This window comes from Danio rerio, chromosome 7 (assembly GCF_052040795.2).
Source record: "Danio rerio strain M-AB ecotype USA chromosome 7, GRCz13ab, whole genome shotgun sequence".
In the NCBI taxonomy this organism is placed as follows: domain Eukaryota; kingdom Metazoa; phylum Chordata; class Actinopteri; order Cypriniformes; family Danionidae; genus Danio; species Danio rerio.
In genome coordinates this window covers 43,525,396-43,534,465 of record NC_141027.1, presented here as the reverse complement: position 1 = coordinate 43,534,465, position 9,070 = coordinate 43,525,396, and the positions used below count along the sequence as shown (strand labels likewise).

The following is a 9,070-nucleotide window of genomic DNA, read 5'->3' as shown; positions in this document are numbered from 1 at the left end:
TGTGTTTTTAAGGGTATACCAACAGTAAAAAAGCGGAAATATTTTGTGTTTTAATAGTATACCTATTGTAAAAAAACAGACAGATTCTGTGTTTTAATAGTATACCTACTGTAAAAAAACAGACAGATTCTGTGTTTTAATAGTATACCTACTGTAAAAAGAGGACTTTTTTGTTTTTTAATAGTATATATACACAGTGAAAAAATGAACAGATTCTTTGTTTTAATGGGATACCTACTGTAAAAAAAATATTATTTTACTAATTTAATGCTCTTCAAGCAGCATAGAAATGGCAGTTGGTAAGGATAAACATATACATATGGGAAATACACTATTAATGGTTTACCATAGTAAAAAAAAACATTTATTCTATACTGTATGTGTAGAGAAGCAGTAAATAGTTTGTTAACTGTGAACTTACAATTAGTACAAAAACAACTTTGCAATTAAAACAGATTCTTTAATGAATACAAATCATTTAAATTCCAAATAGCTAGTTATACACACAGTAATACATATTGACATGTGAATCACACAGTGAGAGGTCTTGGCAAATAATCTCATAGCAAATTAGTTTTAAATGTTAGCTTTAAGATAATTGAGGACAAGTGGGCAAATTACAAGTACTTTACATTAAGAAACCAGGTTAAACTGCAAGATGGCAGGAAACAGACGATACAACTGGGTCTTCTTCCGCTCCAATACTGATACTTCAATGGCTGTAAAACAAAAACAAAAAAAAAAAAACATTACTAATGACATTTCACTTACAACTGGGGTGATTCCTTGCATGTCAATAGTTTACACAAATGGAAGTTTTATCATCATCTTCTTGTCTCACTCTTGTAATTTCAAGCCTGTCTGACTGACATACTTCCACAGAACAAAGTAGGAGAAATAGGAGCAACATTCTTTAAAATATGATATTTTGTGTTTTGCAGAGGAAACAAAGTCATACAGGTTTAAAATGTCAAGAGTGAGTAAATTATGAATTATCAATTATTCAGTTTTGGGTGAGAAATCACTTTAAGATTTTTCAAAATAAAGTGTAGGTACTTTTGACAATATTCGGAACAATAATGCAAGAGAGAAACAGTAATATAAACAAACTATGCTGGTAACACTATAATAACTACAGGCTATGATTCATTTATGAAGCATTAGCAAATAGTGAATTCATTATCTGTTAAGCATTGACTCTAAATTAATAGATGTTAGCAGTCGGTTATAAATACAGCTGCAAAATTTGCTACAGCTACAGTTTAATAATTGTGTTATCAAACTTTAATGATTGATTTTACACTACTATTTATTTTATATATATATATATATATATATATATATATATATATATATATATATATATATATATATATATATATATATATATATATATATAATATTATATTTAATATTGGATTATTTACAAAACTTCTTCCAGTTGTGGCCTAATCTGTGAGGATTATTTATGATTTATAAATCCTTATAAACGACAGTTAAAGGCTCAGTAACAAATGAACATTCTTATCTAAACAGTCTTATCTAAAAAATGTAATTACTGTAAATATGAAACCTTGCTGAATAGCTGGAGTGCCAGAATATAACATAAAACTGGATAAAACAACACTAAAATAATTTAATGATATTACGATACAACATTTCAGTGTTATTTAGCTATGCTTAAACTGTACAGTAATTTTATTTTAGATAAGATTTATTTTTCATTTAATACAATAAAATGAATTTCATTTTTAGAATATAACTGAATCTTTAATTGTGATTTATAAGGGGATTTACAAAGCATAAACAATCCTCACTTTAGGCTACAAAACTGGATGAAGTTAACAAAAGCACTTATTAAAATAAATATTGTATATACTTTATATACTTATTTTTTATACTTTATTTACAAATATAACTATTACAATTCATTCATGTATTTTCCTTCAGCTTAGTGTGTACTCACACTATGTATAGTTGCCTTAAACCAGGCCGAAGCACTCTTGTCTTCCCTCCCGTCTCCCCTGACGTCCCACACTCACATTGCATTCGAGCCTGAGCACTCTTACATCATCGATGATGCGCTGTTTAGTTTAGGAAGTGCTCTCAGCACGGAGGAGAATTCTTTAGTTATATTGTTTTAGTCATTTGGGATGCAGTAACACGCTGTCAAATATTTCGCCGAACAGATCAGCCACTTTTGATGTTAATAAACAATCATAAATTCCTTGTGCTGCAGGAATAGGAGGTTTGCTAAAGGCGCAGCTGTGGTGCAGTAAGGGGTTTGCGTTCATTGAACAGTAATAGTGATTAATTTATCCAAATCAAAGTCCCTTGCAAACTGTCATAGATTAAAGACACAAACCCCTCACTGCACAACAGCTGCACCTTTAGCAAACCTCCTAGTACCTGCAGCACATTGACTTTGATTGTTTATGAGCGTCAAAAGTGGCTGATCTGTTCGGCGAAATATTTGACTGCGTGTCACTGCATATTGAACAACTAAAACGATATAACAATATAAAGAAATCTCCACTGTGCTGAGTGAGAGCACTTGTTAAACTGAACAGTGCATTATTGATGATGTAAGCATGCTCAGGCTCGAATGAAATGTGAGTGCAGGTCGTCGGGGAGACAAGCACGCTTCCAGTTTCAAGGCAACTGTGCATAGCATGAGTACGCCCTTGAAAACACCCATACACACATTTACAAACACACTCATACATAACAGCCAATTAAGTTAATCAATTTCCCTATAGCTTATGTCTTTGGACTGTGGGGGAAACCTAAGCACCCGGAGCTCTACTTGCTGTGAGGCAACAGTGCTAGCCACTGTGCTGCCCAACTATTACTATATGCCTGAATAATAAGATATATAAATGTTAGTTTGAATAGTTTATTAACCATTTACTTACACATTCTGAATGATTAGAAAAAAAATACACCAACTATTCTTAAATCACTGGTTTGTAAATAATGCTATACTAAATTTAGTAATGAAAAATTAATCATTAACAAAATATAAAAACAAAATCATTAAGCACATTATAGATGTGCTTATAAGTCAATATTACAGCATTTGCAGCTGTAGTTATAAACTGTATACTAAGGTCTATTAATGTAGAGTTAATGCTTAACAGAACTTTTTGCTAATGCTTAATAAATTAATCAATAGTGTTTAGTTATTATAAAGTATTACTGGTGTGCTTAATTACCTTTAAATCTTCCAAGGATTCTGAAAGTCTTTCTGGTCTGACAGGAATCGAAGGAGTTTAGATGGTATGTTTCTGTTTGGTGCTCTTTTTTCTGCTTTGGACCTACATTCTGGATAGTTACTCAGCATGCTCCTGTTGTAAATACAACAAACATGTATCAACTTACTTGTCTTATAAAACTGAAATAAACTTAAAAATGTAAAAACAGACCTTCATATAAACTCCAGAGTCAGGGCTGCTTCCTTAGGCTACATAATGTTTAGCACATAAGAGACTAAACATGTAGCTCACCACAATTAGGGGACAGCCCAATGATCTTGTTATTGTGACTGTGGACTCTTCTTCTGAAAAAAAGAAAAGTGAGTTGTGTGTTGGGTCTTGTACACGTCCACATGGAAAGAACCTATATAAACATATGGTTTAATATAGGTTTTGATTTAGGTTTTTGAAATATGTGACAAATATAAAATTGGCTGTTTTCCTATATTATATGTACATATATGGGTACATATATGCACACCTATATGTTAAATTATTAATATTATAAATAATATTATAAATATTATAATTATTATGTAAAATTATTCAAATACATGTCTGCTACATAACTTAAAAGAAATTAAAATATATATATTTACTTAATCAAATATTACAAGAAATAATTATAGTGCAAGAACAAAAATAAGGCAAAAAAAAACAATAAAGGAAAGAAAACAAAATTTAAAAAAATGACAAACCATTTTGTTTTACATTTCTTTCTTTTCCACTATCTTTATACAAGAAAGAATTGACCTTGAAAATGTTTCAGGAAAACGTGTAGACATCATAGCTTTCCATCTCCTCTCACTTATTTGCCATAGTTAAATTCCATAACATGCCAATAACATGTGATACAAAAGTCAAGTGGCACATACATAAGTTTTTCGCATTTTTTTAAGTTAGTTCTTACCCAGAGAGCAAACCTACGTTAAATTAACATTGAATAAATGTTAAAACATCAATCAAACTATCATTGAAACAACGTTAAAAAGTCACCACTGATTTTTAGGCAGTTTTCCACCCTGAAATAATGTTAATTCTATGATGATAAATAGACAAAACTGTCCCAAAATCAGCATTTATTCAACCAAAATTAAATCTTTTTTTTATTTTTACAATGAACCCAACATTAAATAAAATGTTAAATCAACCACACTATCATACAATTAATGTTGAAATTTAAATTTGATTTTTAGCCAGTTTTGCATCCTGAAATAATGTTATTACAATGACGCTAAATAGATTAAACAATCACAAAATTAGCATGAAGGCCTGGCTCACCATCAAGATGGCCACATTGAAATTGTCTCTCTCATCATCAGGTGGCTAAGAGAGAAAAGAAAAGAGATTCAGCAGTGGACCAGTTATTTCCTTATCACTTTAAGCAGACATTACCAAAATAAAGAACTTGTAACATTTCAAATGATGCAAAAATAAATAATAATAATAAATAACTGCTTGGTTTATTTAACAGATTACAGTAGCAGCTTAAAAAACCTAGATAAAACACCCACATCAACCCAGTACTTTTTAGTTTGAATACATGTTAACAAAATTCTAAATTACTGAAGCAAAATGTGTTCATGTAAACACTTAGTAAAAATATAGGTACAAGAAATTGGTTTTGCCAAATAATAAAAATAAAAGCATCAATATAAAAAAAACCCTGACCATTTTACCTCTTAAGCTTGAAAGTTTACTGTCATCCCCTGTACTAAGAACAGATGGTCCAGCACAACTGCCCGAGTTCTGAAAGAGCAAACACATTCTTGGTAAAATAACAATAGATGCAATGCTAAATATAAATCATTATTTATTTTTATTTTTTGTATTATTTATAAAAATGCAGTACTGACCAGTCAGCATCAATTTTTACACCAACACACCTACAACAAAAATAACACTCATTCAGTTTGAAACATGCACTGTAGTCTACTTTTATACTTTACATACTTTGTGAATAATAAAAAAATGAAAACATTTAAAACCCCAGCTGTATTTTATTTCATTTGTCTATATCAATTCAAATTTAGTTTGGATTGAACGTAAGATTTAATATTTTTATTTAGATTGCTGTGAAAATGTAACTGTACCTTGTACTTATAACCAAAATTACAGAACCTGGAAGTCAACAAAGCAAAATATCAGTGAACCTTATATGTACAAAACACTTAAAACCAAACAGAAAAAACGCTGAACATTTTACCTCTTAAACTTCAAAGTTTACCGTCATCTCCTGTATAAGGTACAGAGGGTCCAACACAACTGCATGAGTTCTGAAAGAGCAAACACATTCTTGGTAAAATTACAATAGATGCAATGCTAAATATAAATCATTGTTTATTTTTTTGGTTAAAAAATGCAGTACTGACCAGTCAGCATCACTTTTTACACCAACACACCTTCAACAAAAATAACACTCATTCAGTTTGAAACATGCAGCAGGTAGTCTACTTTTAAACTTTAAACTTTGTAAATAACAAAAAAATGAAAACATTTAAAATCCCAGGTGTATTTTATTTAATTTGTTCATATTCATTTAAATTCAGTTTGGATTGAATGTAAGATTTAAGATTTTAATTTAGATTGCTGTGAAAATGTACCTGTACCTTGTACTTATAACCAAAATGACAACATCTTGGCAAATGGCAAATCTTATATCATATATCAGTGAACATTATATCTACAAAACACTCAAAATCAAACAGAAAAACCCTGAACATTTTACCTCTTAAACTTGAAAGTTTACTGTCATCTCCTGTATAAAGTACAGAAGGTCCAGCACAACTGCCTGAGTTCTGAAAGAGCAAACACATTCTTGGTAAAATGACAATAGATGCAATGCTAAATATAAATCATTATTGTTATGGTTAAAAATGCAGTACTAACCAGTCAGCATCAATTTTTACACCAACACACCTACAACAAAAATAACACTCATTCAGTTTGAGACAGTCTACATTTAGACTTCACAAACGTTGTGAATAATAAAAAAATTAAAACATTTAAAATCCCAGGTGTATTTTATTTCATTTGTCTGTATTAATTCAAATTCAGTTTGGATTGAATCTAAGAATTTACCTGTAACATGTACTTATAACCAAAATGAAAGAACCTGAAAGTCAACAAAGCAAAATATCAGTGAACCTTATATGTGCAAAAAAAAAAAACTGACTCAAAATCTACATAAAAAGATTTCATTTGCGATAACACCATGTGTAGTTCACTCTATTATCAAGGTTTCATTCAAATAAAACTCCTGATCTCTTAATAGTAAAGAAAGTATTATTTGCTATAATGAATCGAACTGTCAATTAGTTTGAAGAATTTTAAGACTGTGGAAGAACAACTCATCTTTATATCTTCATATTAGCTGCCCTTGAGGTTCTTAAAAGTGAATAAATAAATATCAATGACAGTTCAACTCGACTACAACAAACATTTAATTGTGTGCTTTAAGGTACACGTTGTAGGCTATTTGAGGCCGAAAACGCATGACAGTGTAAACACTATAAATACTTTTAAATGTCACACACTTACTGTATCACTCTGTTATCTCTGTACACACAAACACACGTCGCGAAATGCGGAAGTTTTTTTTTTCGTTCCATTTGGTGAGCGTTATTAAATTCCATAACATTCTCATCAGTTCTTGCTTCTTATTTGCGTCTATTACCCCAGTTTGTCACGCGGAATGAATGAAATGTTCATGAGTTAAAGTGAAACTGCCGAACTGCAGTTAAAGTCAGGCATCCTGCTGATTTGATTCAGAAGGGCACTTGTTTGTCAGACGGCTCACCTGTCAGGTATACATCCGCGCTAAAATGTCAAAGTATGAAAGTCACCCATGAGCTGCAGCTCCCAACCCAACGTTGAGAATAGATTAACGGCGATATATATTTTTTATCGCGCGATAAGTCTCGCGTTAACGCAGCACGTTAATGCTGATAACGGCCCACCACTAATAATAACTTAACGAGTGTGTATTTCCCCTCATACCGAGTTACAAATGCCTCAATTTCACGCGAGTCTAACTTATAACTTAACGTTACTTAAAAACCAGCAAAGCTGTTCCACTGAAACTCGGTCACACAGCCTTAATACGTCGGTCAAACTAAAGCTAACATTTGATAACGTCAGTAAAAATATGATATTAGTTATTAATATGCAAACAAACACAGACGGTCAGGTGTTACGAGCGTATGAAACACGTTGACGTTAGTGTTCATTAAAGGTAACGTATATCAACCAAACTGCACAGTGTCACAAACTTTGAATGCTATCCCTTGTTCAATGCACTGTACAAAGAAAACATTTATATTTCTATTAAATAATTAACATACCTTTCACACTCTCACAGACAAGCTGACGTTTACCGTTAATCCAGTCAGACTCGCAGGTGCAGAGGGAGTGAGTGGGTGATTGGGACGTCACGTCACTTCCCGCGCACGGCAGTTTAGAAAAATACGGACAAACAACTGTAAATGAACAGATACCATATTTACTGATGAGGAAAACGCATAAAAAGGTAAAAAATCATTAGGTAAATGCTTGTTTAAATTACATTTAACCACTCATAGCTCAGTTTGATCTTAATGAAATAAAGTCTGATCTTATTAACAATATTAAACGTAATTCACTGCTGTACTTTCCATGGGCACTTCATACAAGACAAAATCATTTTAAATAACGATAAAAAGGTAATAAAGCAGTCTTTTAACTAAAATATTGTTATATGTTTTATTAATCGTACTTACCAGGGAAAAAACAGAGGAAGAAATATGTCCCGATGTCCATCAAACGCTGTCTGAGCTGCGATCCCCTTCCCACAATGCAATTCGAAAATGTATATAAACGGAAAAACACCCGTAATACGTGTATACGGAAAAAATCTGTTAAAATATACAGTCATTTAACTGTTATTTTACAGATTTTTTTTACAGTGTTGACACACTCCAAAGGGACTTTTGTTGAATCACAAACTCACCATAAACTTTAAATAGCCTGGGGACCACATTACACACAATTCGAGCTGCTTCTCATGTTCCATAAATCCAAATATATGTGTTGATATAAGTCTTTAATTTTATTGTCCCATCATCCTCTCTGTTTGCTAGCTGTGGTTTGGCCTCCTCCCCGGGCTTTGGCTTCCTATAAGTAGCTGGAGCAGGTCGGATTAATGATGAATCACCTCCTTACTAGTAATCAATCAGGTGGGATTTCTTGAGTCTCGGCGGGATTTCTCATCTCTTAAAGCATCCAGGCCAGCTTCAGCCTACAGGACCGCAGCTGTCTCTGCTGCCCCGCTGATAGCCTTTCTTAAAGGCAAACATCCCCAATTTATGGGGCGCCGCTATTGGTTTTCTTTGTTTTTGTGCACTTGATGTGTTTATGTTTTTATCAAAGTGCCCTTTTAAAGAAAGATTGCATAAATCCAAGGTCAACTAACATTAATGTTCTTATAATATACATTTAAAATTACCTTTATTTATTTTAGTATTTTTTGTTTGTTTTGTTTTTTTAAGATTCTCTTTCTTTATGAGAGTCTGCTCTGCACTGCTTTGCCAGAAAGGGGATTAATCAAGAAATAACATCATTCTTCAGTGTTTTAGCAGTGTATACATTATTAGAACATTATTTAGTATACATTATTTAGAAGTATATACATTATTAAATTATAAATTATTAAGTCAACTGAGAAAACTGGACTGAAGCAGTTTAAATTTACTAGAACTTCATTTACACTCAAGCACTATAGAAATAAAGATTAGTTGAATTGAATATTGTTTTAATGTTTTACATTACTGTCATAAAAC

At 31.8% G+C, this 9,070-nt stretch overlaps 1 long non-coding RNA gene across 8 annotated transcripts; it reads right to left on the bottom strand.

Moving 5' to 3' along the window:
* Positions 1-439: 439 nt before the first annotated feature.
* LOC147836082 (uncharacterized) lies at positions 440-8,089 on the bottom strand. 8 transcript variants are annotated; one of them, XR_015496076.1, is made up of 14 exons: positions 8,012-8,089; positions 7,598-7,732; positions 6,336-6,369; positions 6,144-6,173; positions 5,983-6,052; positions 5,627-5,656; positions 5,461-5,530; positions 5,348-5,375; positions 5,111-5,140; positions 4,934-5,003; positions 4,536-4,580; positions 3,426-3,559; positions 3,216-3,347; positions 440-719 (listed from the first exon to the last, which is right to left on the bottom strand). It is a non-coding gene; the product is annotated as an uncharacterized LOC147836082 (long non-coding RNA). The 8 variants fall into 8 exon arrangements; XR_015496077.1 differs by having other exon boundaries at positions 3,426-3,556; XR_015496073.1 differs by lacking the exon at positions 6,144-6,173.
* Positions 8,090-9,070: the final 981 nt, after the last annotated feature.